Source organism: Salvia miltiorrhiza, unplaced genomic scaffold (genome assembly GCF_028751815.1).
Source record: "Salvia miltiorrhiza cultivar Shanhuang (shh) unplaced genomic scaffold, IMPLAD_Smil_shh fragScaff_scaffold_57_2, whole genome shotgun sequence".
Taxonomy (NCBI): domain Eukaryota; kingdom Viridiplantae; phylum Streptophyta; class Magnoliopsida; order Lamiales; family Lamiaceae; genus Salvia; species Salvia miltiorrhiza.
Window position 1 is genome coordinate 479,212 of NW_026651470.1, and position 24,123 is coordinate 503,334.

The 24,123-nt window shown below is 39.2% G+C and overlaps 1 long non-coding RNA gene across 1 annotated transcript; it reads left to right on the forward strand.

Annotated features, from left to right (window-relative positions):
• The first annotated feature begins 655 nt into the window (after positions 1-655).
• LOC131002999 (uncharacterized) lies at positions 656-1,504 on the forward strand. The gene is made up of 2 exons (XR_009094501.1): positions 656-908; positions 1,267-1,504. It is a non-coding gene; the product is annotated as an uncharacterized LOC131002999 (long non-coding RNA).
• The last annotated feature ends 22,619 nt before the right edge of the window (positions 1,505-24,123 follow it).

Consider the following 24,123-nt stretch of genomic DNA (forward strand, 5'->3'; position numbering starts at 1 on the left):
TACATAGATATTAAAGATATAAATTATATAGCAAAGCATGAAATGCAAAAATATAAGATATTCAAGATTACATATACAAAATTATATTAAAATGAAATAGTAAAATTTAACATGTATCAATGCACTAGAATCAATCTGGATTATTACTGAATAATTAGTGGATTTTCCATGCACGTCTCATTGATAGAAAAAAAAAATTGGTATCACTTTAAAATGAGATACTAATAATTAATTTCTAACTAATGAGATACTAATAATCAATTTCTACAAAAATTCCGTAATTAATTTCACTTTTTTTAATGAGATTGCACACACACACACACACATATATATTCTAACTAATTAATTTCACTTTTTTTAATGAGGCTACATATATATATTTAAGCAAATACCATAGATATAAACATAGCAGAAGTTGTAACTGGATGCATCAGTCACTATTCCGTCAGTCCACCGGGCCAGCCCATCGGGTTTTCGGGCTAGCCCTATCGGGTTCCGGGTTAGTCGGGTGCGGGCTAATCGGGATAGAGGTTTTTTCGGGTTGCGAGTTTTCAACCCTAACCCTCTAATTTTGTCGGGTTATTCGGGTCGGCCCACGGGTTTCGGGCTGCATTGACATCCCTGTGTATATGCATTTAGTAATTGGGCCTTCGAATTTAAATATATATTTGAGCCCAATTTTGTTTAGTAAAGGATCTCTTATAATTTATTAGACCAACAATTTTACTGGTTTTTTTTAAAAAAATAAATTCTTAATATTTATATTTATATTATAAAGTTATATTATTTCTAAATTTCAAGTAGGCCCTTATATTGGTTATTTGAATGTTATCTGACTAGGTGCGGCGCGACTAGAACGTGGACTGTGATTTTGAATTACTGAAGTTAAATTTGCAAGTCAAGTTAAGGTGTGGGATTTATTTCAGTACATGCTGTGGTTAATTCTTGTCCATTTTAATAATATGTGTTTACCATATGTGTTATGACGTATATTTTGAGGATATCGCTAGGGGCCCGTAAATAGGGTCCAGGACTTCACCATCCTTGGATTGCCACAATGCGATTTGATGTTTATTTTGAGGATGTCGCCAGGGGCCCGTAAATAGGGTCCGGGACTTTAATAGTCCTTGGGTTGCCACAGTGCGAATATTGAGGATATATATGAAATGACCGTATGTGTTACCGTTTTATTAACGTGGACAATTATTGCATGACATCCCACACTAAGTATACTTTGTATGCTTATCCCTTATTTAACATTTTCAGGTAACTGATGTTGGAGACGCGTGGAGGGTCGAATGGGCGCGTCAAGTCTTTTTGAGTCAAAAGAAATTATCTTCTTTTGAACTTTGTACAATATCAGATACTTTTGTTTTAGTAATAACGTTGGATTTTCAAACTGTTTTTCCAGGTCATGTTTGACTTTGTACGTTATAATATCGTTGTGTTATGTATATATTAGGGTTTGATATTTTGAAGTTATCAAAAATTATTGATTATACGATGTTAGGTGTTAAATAGTTTCTTTAATTTATATTTTATTCTTTAGTTAGATTAGGGTGTTACAGAAACACCCAGGCAAATGATTACACTATCTTGAAACAAAACGACAGGCCACATCAAACAAAATGCTGCAACTAATGCATAACTAAAACAGCAAATGAACCAAATAACAATATCTCTAGTAAAATAAGTAGAGTAACACACTCCTAAATCATGTCTAGTATCCCATGAGCATCACAAAAAGAGACTTATCAAGACAAAAGATAGAGCTCGACAGAGTGCATTCTCAACAAACGAGCCTTACAAAAATTAACTACTAAAAAGAAATAGCTATCGGTCTAGAGTTCTATGGAGGGGTCGGATTGTCCACTTAGCTGCCGCTTTCGACCCCTTGCGATCCCGGTGTGCTTGTCATCGTGTCTTTTTTCTTTTTCGAAGGTCTAGGAGTCAATCGAGAATCACTAACCAAATGCACACGTCGTGTTCCCGAATCTTAAAAAGAAGACAACTTGCATCAATATTCACATCAACGAATGAATATATGCTTACAACATTGAATTTTACACATACACGAAGATAGATGTTGCTCGTCTCTTCCTCATCAAGCACAACCTTCTTTGTTACATCATTGACAACCACTGATTTTCCTTGATCTTTAGTCACTTCAGCCATTGATTTTCCTTTCTCCTTAGTCACTTCAGCCATTGTTTTCATTCGATTAACTCTCTCATCAAGCTTCTCGCGTTAAGAAATTCATCATCCTCATCGGAGAAGTCCAGGTCCTCCATCCCATCATCTGTCTCATCTTCATCTTCCAACATCGTGATGTCTACTTCATAGTCGGAATCTTCGCTCCACTCTTCATCTTCAACGGTAGGTTGTTCTTCTTCTATTAATTTTTGCTTGCCCTTCTCTTTCCCAATTACTATATCTTGAGACACTCCTTTGTCACACTCATCAAATATTTTTAACATATTTTCTTTATCATCAATAAATTTCATGGCAAGACTCACGAAATCTATGGAACTATCCTCAGGATAACAAAGAAAAAACCACCATTCTCCTTATCTCTAAACCCATACCTTTGGATTCTTTCATACCCCAAATCAGATTGCAACAACTCAGCCACAAATGTATCCTCCCATTCAAACACATCATAATTAGGAACATCAATATAATCTTGCCCCCCTACATACTCCTTGTCATCAGCCACAAAAGAACTATCATGCCACATTCTAAAAAGAACAATAAGGGATGCCATTTTTGTATGAAAAAAAAAAATCAACTTGAGAACAACATGTCAACGCCAACCCTTGACTGAACAAAACTCATAGAAGAAATGATGGCAAGAAATGAGATTGGGAGCCCAAAACTCATATAAAAACTAAGTTTATAAAGTCAGGCTGATTTGGAGCCCAAATCCTAAGTTTCTCGTAATGTCTTATCAAAATGGCAAGCAATCACGTGGATTTAAGGAATCGATTTCACCAAAATCATTGCAACAAGTCGAAAAATCAGAACAAAAAAAAAATGAAAAACTAGGGTACGAAATGAGCTTACTGATTTCAGCATTCGCCGTCGCTCGACCCTTGTCCTTTCGACTGAAATAGAGAATCGATTTCACCTCTAAAGTGTAGGGAATGTCTCTCCGTCGATTGACCCTTGCAATTTCTTCGAATTTCACAAAGGTTCTTCAATGACTTGAGACCCTTATTCTTTCAACACTTGTTCTTTTCATTGAGAAAGTGCAGATTTTTGTTCTTTTATTCAAGCGGTGTCGTTTAGGGCTAATGTGCCGCATAAGTATTTGTTTTTGGTTTTTTAAAACTTTAATAATGTTGAAAATTCCATGTGGATTAATAAATCCATGTAATTAATCTCCGACGCTCCACATCATCTTCCAGGCGCCGGAAAATTTTAACAGGACACAATTAAAAAAATATTGGTAGATTGGGTACCAATTAAATATTATCGATAAGTTGGAACATAATCGATATTCGGCCAAACGATGAGACACAAAGTGACATTTATCCTATATATTTTCATTGATGCCTTCGTTTCTCATTTTACTTCTCTGAAATTTTTCAAAACACTCACCAAGCTCAAACTCATTTCTACTTTTCTCTCTGCAAAAGCTTCATACTTCTCTTCTTGGCAAAGCTCCATACGGTAATCCCCTTTATTTTGTAAAATCTTTCAAACTTATATTTCTTCCCAGCAAGCTACTTTTTTTCAAATTACTTTTCATATATTTCATATACAATACTTTCGCATCAAGGAATAAACACCAAAAATCAAACTTTCTTAAAATCTGAAATCTTTCATAACAAATCACATGAAATGAACTCCATGGATTATTTCAGGAAATGGAAAATAGAATTTTGGTTTGGAAGAAATATGAGAAATTTGAAACTAGAAGGAAATAAGAGAGTTTTGAAATGAGAAATTGGGGATGTTGGGGGGAACAACTGTAATCGAGCCGGGAAGAGGGAAGCAGGGACGGTGGCCTGCCAGTTGCTGCTGTCGGTCACGGGGGTGGCGGCAGGGCGGAGCTGACCGCCGGAGCAGAGGAGGCGTGAGGCGTGGTGGTGTTGGCTCTCCATTGATGGCCGTCTGGCCGAGAGAAAGGAGAGGTCAGGGAGAGAGACGTCGGGGGAAAGAGAGAGAGGGACGCCGACCTCCGTCGAGCAGCGCTGCCGTGAGGAGGCGGCGGCGGCAGGAAGGTCGAGAGAGGGAGAGAGGGTGCGCTGGTGTGTGTGTGTGTGTGTGTGTGTGTGTTGTGTGAGTGCGTGTGTTTGTGTGCTCGTGTGTGTGTAATAAGGGGCCGTTTGATTTGCAGTTTAGGATTGATTAGGATTAAAATTATCTTGAGAAATTAGTGTGGATTTATATTATTTCATGGGTGTTTGATATCATGGCTACTTAATCCTATATTATGTTTGATATCCATAGGATTATGTTGGATTATATTATCTAATACCAAAACTATCCTCACATAATTTTAATAATATCATGTGTGTCCACCATTACTTGGGCATTTGCATCGATATGCGTGAGGAAGGGTAGCAGAATTTTTATCCAACTTCTCAGTATTAAATTTATCCGAGGGGGGGTGGGCGGATTATTAGTATGGGTTAATCCCACAAAATAGCATGGAGAAGTAGGATTAAGTAGGAGTTGACCATATTAACTGCACATGATATCAAACATCACACTAATCTGTATTAATTTAATTTATCCTACCTATAAACCCATATCAAACATGCCCTAAAAGTGCAGAGAGGGATTTAAGAGAGTTGAAGAATTTGGGCCAAAGCTTTAATTTATTTTATTTTAGGTTTGAAGAAGTGGGCCTGGGACTTAATTGATGGGCAAGAAAATTTGGGATTAAATTCTTGGGCTCACATATTAATATTAATTATTGGATTTTAAAATTTATTCTTAAATTAATTTATGGGTAATTCTGATGCAGGCGCCGCTCTTTGAGAACCGAAAAACCTAGCCCTAGCGATGGTGTTGACGGCGGAGGTTTCCGGCAACGTTTCTCCACGAATGTCGGGCGCGTCTCTTCAGCAGCGCTCCCCGACTGTTCTTTCTCTTCAGAAGCTCCCTCATCCTGCTGCTCAGCGTAAGGTTGAAGGCTCCAGCGCAATTGCTGCGCCGATCATGGCTTCCGCCTCTCCTACAGCAGACAGAGGCGCCCTCAATCTCCCTTCGGTTTCTGCAAATTTTGAACGACAACTGAAACCCTCTCTGAATGGGGTTACTAAGCAAAACTTTCAAGTTAATCTTAGGAGCACGGTGGTACCCGCTGCACCTATTTCTGTGAAATCGGCTGAGCAACAGAACGTTTCATACGCTCGAATTACTGCACCTCCAACGGTTCGACAGCCGGATTTACCAGCGCATCAATTTCGTGCCCTCCGTCCGGTTAGGCATGGTGATCAGGGTACTCTTGTTATACCACGTGATATTCAGGTTTCTCAATTGAATAAGTTTAAGCATGCTCTTATAGGCAGACTTTTGTTGAATAAAGGCGATAAGCCGAGGCAATCTCGGGAATTAAAGGCGGAGCTTCAATCGCTTTGGAAAATTTCTTCTCCCTGGCACTTGATGCCGATGGGAAAGGGTTACTATACTCTCAGATTCCAGTCACACGAGGATAAAGCCACTGCCAAAGCTAATCTTTTATGGGATTTATCTGTTGGATCGCTTCGGTTACGTGATTGGGTACGTTACTTTAATCCCTACAAGGAATCTTCTTCTCTCGCTCAGGTGTGGGTTCGGATTTATTATTTGCCTGTGGAGTTTTGGCATCCTGAAGTTATTTCGGGTATTGGAAGTTGGCTTGGATAACCGTTGAAAATTGATGGAAACTCTATGACTGAAGATGTAGGACACTTTGTGCGTATGTTGGTGGAAATTGATTTGGCAAAGCCTTTGCCGGAATCGCTTAATATTGATGGGGGGATTACGAGTTTCCGGTGGAGTTCAGTTATGAATATATTCCTATTTTTTGTCATCGATGCAAGATTACGGGCCATTCGGTAGAGAAATGTCGCAAGGGTGACAAATCACAGCGAAAGACAACAGATGAGGTGGAAAATGGGGACAAAGGACCGGAATGGCATGCTGTTGGGAAGGCAGTGGTGCAAGCTTCGGTGTTGCATGCTAACACTGAGGCTTTGGAGGTGGTAGATACTACTGATTCCTCGGATCATTTGCAAGTTATTAAAGCTGTTGAGGTGAGGTCTGCTCTGACGGAGCGTGCTCAAGTGGAGCAGACCACGGGAAAGCAACAGTCTGGGAACTTAGCCCCTTTGGTGGCGGCGGAGCAATCAGGCGAGATGGCTGAGATTATTCAGCCGGCTAATAGTGACGAGGAGGTGGACGAGGAGCTTGAGATGGAGACCCCGGCTGGGAAGAATGTTAAAGACTCTCCTACTCCAGATTTTGCTAGTCATATTAGTCGGTTAGAGGAGCAGGTTAGCCAGGGAATGCAATTGCTTGTTGATCAAGCACCGCCTAAACGACGGGGATGTCCTCCAAAGGGTATGGAGCGTCCGCGCGTCCCACAACCTTTGGAAGACAGCATAAAGAGTCGACTTCGTAATGCGGAGGAAATGGGTTATAAGCCGAGGGAGTTTGTTATAGATAATAGCGGAAGTGCTAGTATCTGTGTTATGAACAATATCTCCAAAGGACGTTGGTCGGATGAAATGGAGATGGACGATTCTTGCGATTGAGTTTCTGTACGCTGAAGTTTAGGCTTCCTGCGTTTCCTCATTTGGATTTTTTTTTCTTTTTTTCTTTCTTTTAACGAGCTCCTTCTCGAGTCTCGGGCCCCTAGTCTGCGTCCTTGTGCTTTCACGGGGTTTTTTCTTTTTCTTTTTTATATAAAACTTTATTTTAAATTTATGGGTAATTCTATTTGTAGCCCCCATTTTACTCTTTATAGCCTCTAATTTACAATAATAATTTAAAATAATTACAATTTTACTAATTTAGCCTTTACTTTATAGCCCAAAATTGACGAAAAAAACATCTTTTTGAGAGTAAAGGAAGATGACCTCGACCTCTGCCCAAGCACGCCGCCTGCAATCCCGCCGACGTCGACCTCTGCCCACCGCGACGCCGACAGCCGCCGCCCCAGCACGAGAGCTAACGCCGCACGGAAACGCCGGAGAACTCAGATCGCGTTCTGAAATCGCGTCTGCCACCAAGCCTCCTCACCTTCCGCACTCCCGTCGCCTCTCCTTCGGCTCCACCGACTCACACCGCCTCTGCCCTGGGGAAATCGCCACCGATCGACGCGAAACGAGAAGGAGGCGCAATGAAAAACACTGCCCATCTCCCCGTTAGATCACGTCTCCTACCGGGACCTCCGCCATCCGCCTTCACACCGTTCTTCCACACGATGAACGGCCGTTGAGCAGACAGCAATCGCCGGAGGAACCGTCGCCTTCGACGCCAACGTGTGGAGCTTCAATGCTCGACAGATCCGGCGTCCAGCAACCGCGATTCCAGTGCTAGGCGGAGGCCCTGTGCGCACCAGGCGCGGCGCCCCTCGCCGGCCTCCTTCGGTAGCTTCTTCCCGGCCCTGGGCTTCTTCTCCGCCGGAGATTTCTCGGCGGCGGGTTTCGTCTCGGCGAGCTTCTTCTCTCCTTTGGCTGCTGCCATTGTTGTGCTACTTGCTTGCGTCGAGAGTATAATTCTAATTATTTGGGGCTATGGAGGGGAGGATAAATTAGTAAAATTTTAATTATTTTTAAATATTAATTTAAATAGGTGGCTACCAAGAGTAAAATTGGGGCTATGAATAGAATCACCCTTAATTTATATATGAAGTGAGATTGACGTTCTTAATATAATTAAGCTTTTAAGCTGTATCTATTAATTAAAATCGGGTGTGGTTTAAGTTGAGATTTGAACTATAACAAAAGATTTCTAATTATTTATTTGTTTTATTATTTTGAACAAATGATGTTTATTTGAAAAAGGTTTTGTAGCATAAATTATCAAGTATTAAATTATTTTTCAAGTACATTTAGGCCCTTACATTTTATTATCGAATTTTACCTGATTAGGTGCGGCGCGATTAGGACGTAATTGTTTATTTAAATTACTCACGTTATCTATCAAGTACATATTTTTAGGTGTGGAATTTATTTAAGTACATGTCATGGTTATCTATTGTCCATTTTAATATTATGTGTTTACCATATGTGTTTTGAAATTATATATCGCTAGGGGCCAATAAATAGGGTCCAGGACTTCACAGTCCTTGGATTGCCACAATGTGATTTGAGGTTGTTATGTATCACTAGGGGCCCGTAAATAGGGTCCAGGACGGAAATGTCCTTGGATTGCCACAATGCGATTACATGTTAAGGTTGCAACCATTATATTATCATCAGGGGCCCGTAAATAGGGTTCGGGACATTAAAGTCCTTGGATTGCCACCGTGCGAATCGAGGTTATATATGAAATGACTGTATGCGTTACCGTTTTATTAATTTGGACAATTGCATGATATCCCACATTGAGTATACTTTGTATGCACACCCCCCAAATATTTAACATTTTCATGAAATTGAAGTTGGAGTTGCAATGGAGGGTCGAATGGGTACATCTAGTCATATTTTGAACAAGTTCAAAGATGTCATTTTGAAATATGTGTAGTATCAAATATTTTGTATAGCTTAAGTTTTGCCTCTCAAACTATGTCCTTTAAAACTTAGTTTAGTATCCAATATTTTGGTGTAGCATAAGTTTTGAATCCTAAACTAATTGCATATCATGTCCAACTTTTCATGTCATAATATTAATATATTGTGCTTATGTCATGGTTTAGCACTTTTAAATTCAAGCTTTCATTTGAGTATTCTATTTAGTAGTTTATGTCTTTTGAAAATGGTTTTAAAATAATCAAAAATTTTACTTTACGATATTTCTGCTGCCAAAAGGTTATTTAAATTTCATTTAACACTTTCATTAGATTAGGGTGTTACAACAAAGATGGAATTCGACTCAAACCAAACTCTATTCCAGCCCGCACGATAAGCCGACTCAATGCCGATGATGATAGCAAGAAGCTCAGCTTCAAACGTTGCCCCACGATCGCCCGAGAAGTGGTAACAGCCCAGGACATCATTAAAAGCATTCCGAATGAGACCACCAGCTTGAATATTCCCCTCACGTATTGAGCCGTCAGTATTTATCTTAACCCAATTAGGCGAAAGAAAATGCCAAGCCACATAAGTATAAGAGATCGGCTTCCTAGGCTGACCAATGATTGAAAGCTTGTGGAGAATCAGAAGATTCGACACTGAGTTATCCATCAGCCCCAGATCAAAATTATTCGCGACTTCCAAAAGGAAGCTGCTTGAGAATGAAGTAACACGACGGAGTAACATCCTTATGAGTGATGTCATTGCGGTGAGTCCAAAGGCTCCAAATGAGCGAAACCATGTCCACTTTCCATAAGTTGGTAACTTGCTTGCTAGCGCGCCTATTAATAGCGAAGAGGAGCAGGCTGCCAACGTCGAAAATGGTAGGACATTAAAGATTAAACCATTGAAAAAACTCCGTCCAAATGGAAAGCGAGAAGGTGCACGTCAAAAAAAGGTGATCCATGGACTCCTTCGAGGCTGAGCAAAGCGGACAATAGCTCGGGCCATGAATGCCCTGCCGGCGGAGCACATCGAAAGTAAGCCGCTTGCCAACGATAGTACGCCAAGCCAAAAGCGACCTGCGTGTAGGAATAAAGGAGTCCCAAATCCAGCTTCCCCAGCTGACCTTCGAGAACTGAGGCCTGATATAAGCAAAAGCAGAAGCTGCAGAGACCGCACCAAAGCCCGTGTGAACCCAGGATCTATCGTCCACATTCCCGGCAAATGGAGTAGCAACAATATCTAATGCAATGCTCGAGAAAGCCTGCACAAAATTAGCCGTGAGATGCCAAGTGTTGTCTCTATAGTAATCGCAAATCCGTTGAGAAAAGTAAGGCAACATAAAATCCGGGATGTTAAGTTTGTCAACAAGGCAATATCCGAGCCAATTGTCCCTCCAAAAGTAAATGCTATCACCTGCTCCAATAGTGCAAAAAGAGTTAATGACCAAGTCATTAATAGTCCCATAAACCCCTTTCAAACAGAAGACGTGGCCCATTTAGAAACAAAATCCATAGTAAGAGTAAGATATCTTTGACGGAGTATATAATAACCAAATGAGTCATGCTTCATGATGTTCCAGCCAAGGCGATACATAAAGCTACGATTAATATCCGAAAAAGATTTCACCCCGATGCCACCATGCTCCTTTAAAGCACGAGCTTTGCCCCAACTCACAGAGAAAGACGGCTTCCGATGAATGCTACTAGTCCAAATAAAGGACTGCCAGGCTTTGTCAAGAGCGTGAAGGAGTTTAGCCGGCCATTTGTAAACCAGCATGTTATGAACCGCCGCACTATTAATCACCGAAGACACCAAACAGAGACGGCCCGCCTGTTGGATTTGTATACTGAAAGCAAGAACGTTTTATGCTTGTATACAATGATTCATGTGTTCACTATTTGAAAAAGGTTTTGTAGCATAAATTATCAAGTATTAAATTATTTTTCAAGTACATTTAGGCCCTTACATTTTATTATCGAATTTTACCTGATTAGGTGCGGCGCGATTAGGACGTAATTGTTTATTTAAATTACTCACGTTATCTATCAAGTACATATTTTTAGGTGTGGAATTTATTTAAGTACATGTCATGGTTATCTATTGTCCATTTTAATATTATGTGTTTACCATATGTGTTTTGAAATTATATATCGCTAGGGGCCAATAAATAGGGTCCAGGACTTCACAGTCCTTGGATTGCCACAATGTGATTTGAGGTTGTTATGTATCACTAGGGGCCCGTAAATAGGGTCCAGGACGGAAATGTCCTTGGATTGCCACAATGCGATTACATGTTAAGGTTGCAACCATTATATTATCATCAGGGGCCCGTAAATAGGGTTCGGGACATTAAAGTCCTTGGATTGCCACCGTGCGAATCGAGGTTATATATGAAATGACTGTATGCGTTACCGTTTTATTAATTTGGACAATTGCATGATATCCCACATTGAGTATACTTTGTATGCACACCCCCCAAATATTTAACATTTTCATGAAATTGAAGTTGGAGTTGCAATGGAGGGTCGAATGGGTACATCTAGTCATATTTTGAACAAGTTCAAAGATGTCATTTTGAAATATGTGTAGTATCAAATATTTTGTATAGCTTAAGTTTTGCCTCTCAAACTATGTCCTTTAAAACTTAGTTTAGTATCCAATATTTTGGTGTAGCATAAGTTTTGAATCCTAAACTAATTGCATATCATGTCCAACTTTTCATGTCATAATATTAATATATTGTGCTTATGTCATGGTTTAGCACTTTTAAATTCAAGCTTTCATTTGAGTATTCTATTTAGTAGTTTATGTCTTTTGAAAATGGTTTTAAAATAATCAAAAATTTTACTTTACGATATTTCTGCTGCCAAAAGGTTATTTAAATTTCATTTAACACTTTCATTAGATTAGGGTGTTACAACAAAGATGGAATTCGACTCAAACCAAACTCTATTCCAGCCCGCACGATAAGCCGACTCAATGCCGATGATGATAGCAAGAAGCTCAGCTTCAAACGTTGCCCCACGATCGCCCGAGAAGTGGTAACAGCCCAGGACATCATTAAAAGCATTCCGAATGAGACCACCAGCTTGAATATTCCCCTCACGTATTGAGCCGTCAGTATTTATCTTAACCCAATTAGGCGAAAGAAAATGCCAAGCCACATAAGTATAAGAGATCGGCTTCCTAGGCTGACCAATGATTGAAAGCTTGTGGAGAATCAGAAGATTCGACACTGAGTTATCCATCAGCCCCAGATCAAAATTATTCGCGACTTCCAAAAGAAAGCTGCTTGAGAATGAAGTAACACGACGGAGTAACATCCTTATGAGTGATGTCATTGCGGTGAGTCCAAAGGCTCCAAATGAGCGAAACCATGTCCACTTTCCATAAGTTGGTAACTTGCTTGCTAGCGCGCCTATTAATAGCGAAGAGGAGCAGGCTGCCAACGTCGAAAATGGTAGGACATTAAAGATTAAACCATTGAAAAAACTCCGTCCAAATGGAAAGCGAGAAGGTGCACGTCAAAAAAAGGTGATCCATGGACTCCTTCGAGGCTGAGCAAAGCGGACAACAGCTCGGGCCATGAATGCCCTGCCGGCGGAGCACATCGAAAGTAAGCCGCTTGCCAACGATAGTACGCCAAGCCAAAAGCGACCTGCGTGTAGGAATAAAGGAGTCCCAAATCCAGCTTCTCCAGCTGACCTTCGAGAACTGAGGCCTGATATAAGCAAAAGCAGAAGCTGCAGAGACCGCACCAAAGCCCGTGTGAACCCAGGATCTATCGTCCACATTCCCGGCAAATGGAGTAGCAACAATATCTAATGCAATGCTCGAGAAAGCCTGCACAAAATTAGCCGTGAGATGCCAAGTGTTGTCTCTATAGTAATCGCAAATCCGTTGAGAAAAGTAAGGCAACATAAAATCCGGGATGTTAAGTTTGTCAACAAGGCAATATCCGAGCCAATTGTCCCTCCAAAAGTAAATGCTATCACCTGCTCCAATAGTGCAAAAAGAGTTAATGACCAAGTCATTAATAGTCCCATAAACCCCTTTCAAACAGAAGACGTGGCCCATTTAGAAACAAAATCCATAGTAAGAGTAAGATATCTTTGACGGAGTATATAATAACCAAATGAGTCATGCTTCATGATGTTCCAGCCAAGGCGATACATAAAGCTACGATTAATATCCGAAAAAGATTTCACCCCGATGCCACCATGCTCCTTTAAAGCACGAGCTTTGCCCCAACTCACAGAGAAAGACGGCTTCCGATGAATGCTACTAGTCCAAATAAAGGACTGCCAGGCTTTGTCAAGAGCGTGAAGGAGTTTAGCCGGCCATTTGTAAACCAGCATGTTATGAACCGCCGCACTATTAATCACCGAAGATACCAAACAGAGACAGCCCGCCTGTTGGATTTGTATACTGAAAGCAAGAACGTTTTATGCTTGTATACAATGATTCATGTGTTCACTAATTGAAAAAGGTTTTGTAGCATAAATTATCAAGTATTAAATTATTTTTCAAGTACATTTAGGCCCTTACATTTTATTATCGAATTTTACCTGATTAGGTGCGGCGCGATTAGGACGTAATTGTTTATTTAAATTACTCACGTTATCTATCAAGTACATATTTTTAGGTGTGGAATTTATTTAAGTACATGTCATGGTTATCTATTGTCCATTTTAATATTATGTGTTTACCATATGTGTTTTGAAATTATATATCGCTAGGGGCCAATAAATAGGGTCCAGGACTTCACAGTCCTTGGATTGCCACAATGTGATTTGAGGTTGTTATGTATCACTAGGGGCCCGTAAATAGGGTCCAGGACGGAAATGTCCTTGGATTGCCACAATGCGATTACATGTTAAGGTTGCAACCATTATATTATCATCAGGGGCCCGTAAATAGGGTTCGGGACATTAAAGTCCTTGGATTGCCACCGTGCGAATCGAGGTTATATATGAAATGACTGTATGCGTTACCGTTTTATTAATTTGGACAATTGCATGATATCCCACATTGAGTATACTTTGTATGCACACCCCCCAAATATTTAACATTTTCATGAAATTGAAGTTGGAGTTGCAATGGAGGGTCGAATGGGTACATCTAGTCATATTTTGAACAAGTTCAAAGATGTCATTTTGAAATATGTGTAGTATCAAATATTTTGTATAGCTTAAGTTTTGCCTCTCAAACTATGTCCTTTAAAACTTAGTTTAGTATCCAATATTTTGGTGTAGCATAAGTTTTGAATCCTAAACTAATTGCATATCATGTCCAACTTTTCATGTCATAATATTAATATATTGTGCTTATGTCATGGTTTAGCACTTTTAAATTCAAGCTTTCATTTGAGTATTCTATTTAGTAGTTTATGTCTTTTGAAAATGGTTTTAAAATAATCAAAAATTTTACTTTACGATATTTCTGCTGCCAAAAGGTTATTTAAATTTCATTTAACACTTTCATTAGATTAGGGTGTTACAACAAAGATGGAATTCGACTCAAACCAAACTCTATTCCAGCCCGCACGATAAGCCGACTCAATGCCGATGATGATAGCAAGAAGCTCAGCTTCAAACGTTGCCCCACGATCGCCCGAGAAGTGGTAACAGCCCAGGACATCATTAAAAGCATTCCGAATGAGACCACCAGCTTGAATATTCCCCTCACGTATTGAGCCGTCAGTATTTATCTTAACCCAATTAGGCGAAAGAAAATGCCAAGCCACATAAGTATAAGAGATCGGCTTCCTAGGCTGACCAATGATTGAAAGCTTGTGGAGAATCAGAAGATTCGACACTGAGTTATCCATCAGCCCCAGATCAAAATTATTCGCGACTTCCAAAAGGAAGCTGCTTGAGAATGAAGTAACACGACGGAGTAACATCCTTATGAGTGATGTCATTGCGGTGAGTCCAAAGGCTCCAAATGAGCGAAACCATGTCCACTTTCCATAAGTTGGTAACTTGCTTGCTAGCGCGCCTATTAATAGCGAAGAGGAGCAGGCTGCCAACGTCGAAAATGGTAGGACATTAAAGATTAAACCATTGAAAAAACTCCGTCCAAATGGAAAGCGAGAAGGTGCACGTCAAAAAAAGGTGATCCATGGACTCCTTCGAGGCTGAGCAAAGCGGACAATAGCTCGGGCCATGAATGCCCTGCCGGCGGAGCACATCGAAAGTAAGCCGCTTGCCAACGATAGTACGCCAAGCCAAAAGCGACCTGCGTGTAGGAATAAAGGAGTCCCAAATCCAGCTTCTCCAGCTGACCTTCGAGAACTGAGGCCTGATATAAGCAAAAGCAGAAGCTGCAGAGACCGCACCAAAGCCCGTGTGAACCCAGGATCTATCGTCCACATTCCCGGCAAATGGAGTAGCAACAATATCTAATGCAATGCTCGAGAAAGCCTGCACAAAATTAGCCGTGAGATGCCAAGTGTTGTCTCTATAGTAATCGCAAATCCGTTGAGAAAAGTAAGGCAACATAAAATCCGGGATGTTAAGTTTGTCAACAAGGCAATATCCGAGCCAATTGTCCCTCCAAAAGTAAATGCTATCACCTGCTCCAATAGTGCAAAAAGAGTTAATGACCAAGTCATTAATAGTCCCATAAACCCCTTTCAAACAGAAGACGTGGCCCATTTAGAAACAAAATCCATAGTAAGAGTAAGATATCTTTGACGGAGTATATAATAACCAAATGAGTCATGCTTCATGATGTTCCAGCCAAGGCGATACATAAAGCTACGATTAATATCCGAAAAAGATTTCACCCCGATGCCACCATGCTCCTTTAAAGCACGAGCTTTGCCCCAACTCACAGAGAAAGACGGCTTCCGATGAATGCTACTAGTCCAAATAAAGGACTGCCAGGCTTTGTCAAGAGCGTGAAGGAGTTTAGCCGGCCATTTGTAAACCAGCATGTTATGAACCGCCGCACTATTAATCACCGAAGATACCAAACAGAGACGGCCCGCCTGTTGGATTTGTATACTGAAAGCAAGAACGTTTTATGCTTGTATACAATGATTCATGTGTTCACTAATTGAAAAAGGTTTTGTAGCATAAATTATCAAGTATTAAATTATTTTTCAAGTACATTTAGGCCCTTACATTTTATTATCGAATTTTACCTGATTAGGTGCGGCGCGATTTGGACGTAATTGTTTATTTAAATTACTCACGTTATCTATCAAGTACATATTTTTAGGTGTGGAATTTATTTAAGTACATGTCATGGTTATCTATTGTCCATTTTAATATTATGTGTTTACCATATGTGTTTTGAAATTATATATCGCTAGGGGCCAATAAATAGGGTCCAGGACTTCACAGTCCTTGGATTGCCACAATGTGATTTGAGGTTGTTATGTATCACTAGGGGCCCGTAAATAGGGTCCAGGACGGAAATGTCCTTGGATTGCCACAATGCGATTACATGTTAAGGTTGCAACCATTATATTATCATCAGGGGCCCGTAAATAGGGTTCGGGACATTAAAGTCCTTGGATTGCCACCGTGCGAATCGAGGTTATATATGAAATGACTGTATGCGTTACCGTTTTATTAATTTGGACAATTGCATGATATCCCACATTGAGTATACTTTATATGCACACCCCCCAAATATTTAACATTTTCATGAAATTGAAGTTGGAGTTGCAATGGAGGGTCGAATGGGTACATCTAGTCATATTTTGAACAAGTTCAAAGATGTCATTTTGAAATATGTGTAGTATCAAATATTTTGTATAGCTTAAGTTTTGCCTCTCAAACTATGTCCTTTAAAACTTAGTTTAGTATCCAATATTTTGGTGTAGCATAAGTTTTGAATCCTAAACTAATTGCATATCATGTCCAACTTTTCATGTCATAATATTAATATATTGTGCTTATGTCATGGTTTAGCACTTTTAAATTCAAGCTTTCATTTGAGTATTCTATTTAGTAGTTTATGTCTTTTGAAAATGGTTTTAAAATAATCAAAAATTTTACTTTACGATATTTCTGCTGCCAAAAGGTTATTTAAATTTCATTTAACACTTTCATTAGATTAGGGTGTTACAACAAAGATGGAATTCGACTCAAACCAAACTCTATTCCAGCCCGCACGATAAGCCGACTCAATGCCGATGATGATAGCAAGAAGCTCAGCTTCAAACGTTGCCCCACGATCGCCCGAGAAGTGGTAACAGCCCAGGACATCATTAAAAGCATTCCGAATGAGACCACCAGCTTGAATATTCCCCTCACGTATTGAGCCGTCAGTATTTATCTTAACCCAATTAGGCGAAAGAAAATGCCAAGCCACATAAGTATAAGAGATCGGCTTCCTAGGCTGACCAATGATTGAAAGCTTGTGGAGAATCAGAAGATTCGACACTGAGTTATCCATCAGCCCCAGATCAAAATTATTCGCGACTTCCAAAAGGAAGCTGCTTGAGAATGAAGTAACACGACGGAGTAACATCCTTATGAGTGATGTCATTGCGGTGAGTCCAAAGGCTCCAAATGAGCGAAACCATGTCCACTTTCCATAAGTTGGTAACTTGCTTGCTAGCGCGCCTATTAATAGCGAAGAGGAGCAGGCTGCCAACGTCGAAAATGGTAGGACATTAAAGATTAAACCATTGAAAAAACTCCGTCCAAATGGAAAGCGAGAAGGTGCACGTCAAAAAAAGGTGATCCATGGACTCCTTCGAGGCTGAGCAAAGCGGACAATAGCTCGGGCCATGAATGCCCTGCCGGCGGAGCACATCGAAAGTAAGCCGCTTGCCAACGATAGTACGCCAAGCCAAAAGCGACCTGCGTGTAGGAATAAAGGAGTCCCAAATCCAGCTTCCCCAGCTGACCTTCGAGAACTGAGGCCTGATATAAGCAAAAGCAGAAGCTGCAGAGACCGCACCAAAGCCCGTGTGAACCCAGGATCTATCGTCCACATTCCCGGCAAATGGAGTAGCAACAATATCTAATGCAATGCTCGAGAAAGCCTGCACAAAATTAGCCGTGAGATGCCAAGTGTTGTCTCTATAGTAATCGCAAATCCGTTGAGAAAAGTAAGGCAACATAAAATCCGGGATGTTAAGTTTGTCAACAAGGCAATATCCGAGCCAATTGTCCCTCCAAAAGTAAATGCTATCACCTGCTCCAATAGTGCAAAAAGAGTTAATGACCAAGTCATTAATAGTCCCATAAACCCCTTTCAAACAGAAGACGTGGCCCATTTAGAAACAAAATCCATAGTAAGAGTAAGATATCTTTGACGGAGTATATAATAACCAAATGAGTCATGCTTCATGATGTTCCAGCCAAGGCGATACATAAAGCTACGATTAATATCCGAAAAAGATTTCACCCCGATGCCACCATGCTCCTTTAAAGCACGAGCTTTGCCCCAACTCACAGAGAAAGACGGCTTCCGATGAATGCTACTAGTCCAAATAAAGGACTGCCAGGCTTTGTCAAGAGCGTGAAGGAGTTTAGCCGGCCATTTGTAAACCAGCATGTTATGAACCGCCGCACTATTAATCACCGAAGACACCAAACAGAGACGGCCCGCCTGTTGGATTTGTATACTGAAAGCAAGAACGTTTTATGCTTGTATACAATGATTCATGTGTTCACTATTTAATCTCCTATCTGATTGGGTTCATGATTGCATATGTGTGTTCTTTATCTCTATATAAGAAGATTATATGGTGTGTTGTAGATCACAGAAGACCGTATAATTGGAATAACCTTAAGAGATATAATATAATCACAGCCGAAATAACTCTAGGACAAGTTATTGGTTTAGGCTGCGGTATAGATGGAAGTAGTTTGTCTTGATTACTTATCTATACTGGTACGTCATAACGTATTGATAGGACCATAGTGAGATGTATTCTTCTATCTGACTTAAGTGAAGAATCAAGATCTCGGTAACTTATATGATCTTAATACTAATAAGATTTCAGATATATATGTTGATTCGTTTATCACTTTGATTTACTATGAGCGAGAGTTATATAGTAACTTGAGTACTCTGTATCTTGGGTGATAGCGGTTAATATATGATATTTGATTATCTGTATTAGTACTCGTATCCGTATAGGATAATGACATCCCCTTAAGGAGCTCAATAATGTTTATTGCGTTAAACCCTGCAGGTTGATTAAGTTCAGGCGCAATAATAAGTTTTGAGTGGTACTGCTTAAGGATTACAAAGAGATTAATTAATTGAGGCTGTCAGAGCTATAATTAATTAATGGATGTCGGATATTTTAAATACCAGGATTTAATAAGTCTAAATACAAGCCCCGACTCATCACCGGCAATAAAGTGGTAAGTCAGTATCGGTTCTCTAGTGGAATGAACTGATATTTATAAATTAACACTACTACAAAAATACACATACATAACACTTCATACATAACGGTTTTTTTAAAATACCGTTATGTATGAGTGCATTTTTATAAAAGACAACGGTTTTTATAGAAATCCGTTATCTATGTAGTGTTATTTATAAGCATAGATAACGGTATGAGGTAATTCGTTATAAATGAGTGTTATCTATTAGTTGCATACATAACGGTATTATCGAACCGTTAAGCCAACCGTTATCTATGAGCGTATTTTTAAACTTTTACATAACGGTTATTGAAATCGTTAAGAAGAAGTGTTATGTATGCGATTATTCCATTTTATCTTTTATTTTCATAATTAATTTATTAATTAAATAATTAAAAATATAATGTGAATTATATTATTATTTCTCCCTTCCTCACACCCCTCATTCACCTCCACCCTAGAATTATACACCACATCAACGCCTCCTGTAGAGGAGGCGACGTCTTCGATCAGCCCTTCCATGGCGGCGACGGCGACGGCGACGACGACGCGCCCGCCACACCGAGTGGCAACGGCCAGAGCCTCTCCATGTCGTGACTTTCCTCCCTTCAGCCATAAACCCCGCGCCACCAGGTACGTCGCGACCTCAATCTCGCCGCCGCAATCTCGCTGCCCCTCTTCTCGTCTGCTAACCCTAGGTGCGCTCCATCTCTGACCTCAATCTCGCCACCGCAATCTCGCCGACCTCAATCTCTGACTGCCACGCTGCGCTCCCATCTCACTGCCCCTCTTCTCGTCTGCTAACCCTAGGTGCGGCGATTCGCGCTGCCCTGCCACGACGTGCCCCTATCTCGTCGCCCTGGTCCTCGTCGCTACCCTAGGCTTCGCGATCTGCGCCGCATCCCCCATCTCGCCGCCCCTATTGTCTGGTAACCCTAGCCGCACCGCCTGGTCCCCCTCGCACTGCTTGCTTTCCTCCCTGTTCTCATTTTTTCTATCCTTGTCGCATCTCCGATCGATTCATGCTCCAGATGATTGGAATCTGGTGTTCTGCAGCTCTGACTCTTCTCTAACGAGGTGATTTTGTTCTATCACTCTTTGATTTTTGGTTATTTGGAATCTGAGGCATTGTGATGCTTACTTGGGGTTAATTTTGATTGTGGGTTATTAGTTGGTCTTCGATTGCTTGCTTTCTTATTGTGATGCTGCGTTGTGCGTATCTTTGTAGTTTGTTGTTTTGGGGGAATTTGTGTATGTTTACTGTGCAGGTTGAGCAAACAATTAGGTAATTAGTGATTCATATAATTCTCGAGCACCTAAATTAGTGATTCATATAATTCGTGGTTTGCTATGCAGGTTGAGCAAGACTCCGTGCAATCACCGGAGGCATCTGCTGCTAAAACAACCTTGGAAAAACTCCAAGTGTGTATTTTCAGGCTTCTTTCTCAGTTAATACTGATTCTTTCTCCATGACCTCAGGAATAAACATGTTTATGGAAAATCATTAGCTCAAATATTTTGGTATTCAGTGGTAGATCATTATTTTGTAAGGGATGTTTAGTTCTTTTAATTGAGTTCTCTTGTTAAAAAACAGAGTATTGCAAAAGGACATGTAATGTTTGGACTTAAATAAGCTATGTTTAGGCTATGGAGCTCATTATTTGAGTTGTTTACATAAAGATGGTAAGATATTCATCACACTGCAGTCATTTGTAGAAAGTGGTTGGCGTGGAGATGTTTGGAGCTTCAATGTGTGTGGCTATATACTTTGTATTCTTTAAATTTTAGTTATTGGTTGTGGAATCGGTTCAAGTATCCAGTTGGGAGTGAAAATTGCCTAAGAGCCTTTGCATTTTAAAGTTGAGAATTGTTTACTTTCATACCATTGTTGCATATATTGCTAAAGATAGAGCTAAATTAAGTGAATTTCAATTCCAGGAAGTTTGCTAAGTGAATTTCAAGGCTCTCACTCATTTGAATGCGTGGATTTGTTGCTTAAGGTATTTTATTCCAGGAAGTTTGCTTCTTTAGTTAATGAAAGATTCATTCCAGGAAGTTTCGTTTCACCTCTTTAGTTGTAGTTTATTTCAATTTTTCTTGATTTTGCAGCCTTTTCATTTCATTAGTATCTGCTTTTGGTATAAATCTTCCCTTCAATTATATTCAGTATTGGGATTGATTGAATTGCTTTTCATAAGTGCAGTCATTTCTCTTTTCAGGTTAATGCTTACTCAAAGAACTATTTTGTTGGGTTAAGCCCGCTGTCCATTGCAGCAAAATATGGCGAAAGATTTATTGCATCTTTGCTTGAAGAGTAGATCCAAATTTATTGCATCTTTGCTTGAAGAGTGGATAATCAAAATCTAGGCAAACTCGCTGAATGTGCCCAGTAAGTTCTGCTTCTTACATACTGCAAATCATGTTTACTTTATACACACGAGTAATTTCTACATAGCACGAAGACGATCATTGTCTTTGTTCTTATCGATTTTCTTTCCAATATATGTTTATTTCAAAGTTACTCCCATGAAATGTGTAACTCGAGCTATATTTTTTTTGATTTATAGTGGTTTAGTTTCTGTGATTGCTTTTGATTTTTATTTTTTATTTTGAGAAAGTGAGTGATTGGACCTGTGAAGCCATGGCTCTGGTGAGTGTACTGTTGCTCTCTTTGACAGCCTGAACTAACAAAAAAAAATGTAGAAACCAAGTACTTAATTCTTTAATTAAATACTTTAGATATTTTTTTTTCTAACATCATTAGTTTTTCCTTCTCACTACGCCAGATTCGCTCATAGATAACGGATTTTATCCGTTATCTATGTGCAAAAACATCCGTAATATATAATGGTGTAATGTATGTGGATTTCATACATAACGGAGATTTAAGCGTTATCTATTCTATTATACATAACGTATTATATCCGTTATCTATAGTATTATATCCGTTATCTATTCTATTATACATAACGATTGTTTATATATACGTAACGGATTATATCCGTTATCTATAGTATTATACATAACGTTTCAAACCGTCATGAAAGTTTAATATTCACTGTTATGTACACACCTATACATAACGGTTTTTTGATATTAATAACGTTTGGTAATCCGTTATGTATAACGTTTTTGACCGTAATTAGATTTCTATTTCTCCGTTATCTATTAATTTATACATAACAGTATAAATAATAAAACCAACAATAATAATATTATATATCATCCAAAATATTTAATTTTATATTATTATCATAAAAAAGAATTCATACAAGATTTGAATATAGTCAAAATTCAACAACTGCTCTATCTATACTATTATGCCTTACAAAAATACTAAACATATTAAATATGCAACTAGCTAGCCATATGGTACAACTTTTCTTGTGAATTCACAAGCCTCTTCAGCTCAACGTACGACTCATTTAATCCACCACAAACCTGCCACAAAATCATACAAAGAGCCAACCAAGAATCACAATATAGTGCTAGGTAATTTCCCCTTTTTCTAACATCACTGTTGGTTATGACTCTTGGATTTTTGATTTTCAGTCATATGGTGAACTTGATCTAAACAAGGCGGCTGACACTTTGCAGGTGATTAAACTTGAGCTAGAAGAATTCTGCATTTGACGTGATTATAAATATTGGTATCACATATACTGCAGAATTCATCTTATAATCAGTTCTCTCATTATTCTTTTGTAATGGTTGTGATTACTTAATGAATTTAGATGTTTATTTTCCACCATTGATGTTTCTATGGAGATGTAAGTTTTTTAGAAATGTGTTTTTATAGCAGTTGCAAGAATTGCTTAATTTTATCATGTCTCATTTTTTTGTTTATTTCTGTGCAGCTGTATATTTCTCAACCCCAACTGGACTCAGCTCCAGGAGGTATTCTTCACTCTGTGGTCGCGAGCAGCTCAACAGTTATATAGTTGAAGGATAAGATACAAGATTATAGAGCTTATAGAGAGGTGCTGGTTTTAGAAGGCAACGGAAGCCCTAGTTTTTTTTTTTGAGTTGGGCTCAAAACATTATGTATGAATGTTTTGTGATATATATAATATATGTTATTGATGGTTTTATCATTTTGTTGTTTTAAGTTTATTTATTCATTTTTTTAGATAAATAACAGAAAAATTGAGAAAAAGTATTAAAAATATGCTAAAAGCTATAGTTGGCATACATAACGGTAAAGAACTGTTATGTATTACGACAAAGATAACGGTTAAAACCGTTATGTATAATACTATAGATAACGGATATAAAACGTTATTTATATATAAACAATCGTTATGTATATGTGTATACATAACGGTGAAGTTTAACTTTCTTGACGGATTGGAACCGTTATGTATAATTATTTAGATAATGGATTTTGAGCGTTATATATTTATGAAAAACCGTTATGTATAATAGAATAGATAACGCTTAAATATCCGTTATGTATGAACTCCACATGCATTACACCATTATATATTACGACAGTTTTTACACATAGATAATGGATAAAATCCGTTATCTATGAGCGAATTTGTAGTAGTGTAATTATGGTCTGGGCTGACCATAGATAAATTAATTTATTTGAGGCCCATCTTTATTCCTTGTATCTGGTCCCTGGACTGGCCCAAAGTCTCCTAGCCCAGAAAGAGCTGGAAATCGTCCAACCCTAAACCTGCGCCCCCTCCCTCTGTATTTTCTATTTAAATACAGCTGTCAGCTCTCTGGAAATACACACTGATCAAATTAGAGTTTTTGAGAGAGCTGGTAGGCGCAGGAAACGTGTGGGATTTTCCAGCTTGGAACTTTCACAGCTCATTGTCCATCCAACGGTGAAAGCTGAGCGGGATACAGTCGAGATGATCAGAACTGGAGTCTTTCGATACGATCATCAACGACCTCTGCATCCGCTTTACAAGTAAGTATTCCTAACACCTACGTGCAGCTGTTAAATTCATAGGAGCATGTTTAAGATTAATCGTTGTATGATAAATTAATAATAATCCAAGAAACGATCATCGGGCAAACGGAACGTTAATTCAATTTAATATTCCTTCAATTGGTATCAGAGCCCAGGATTAATTTCTTGGCTC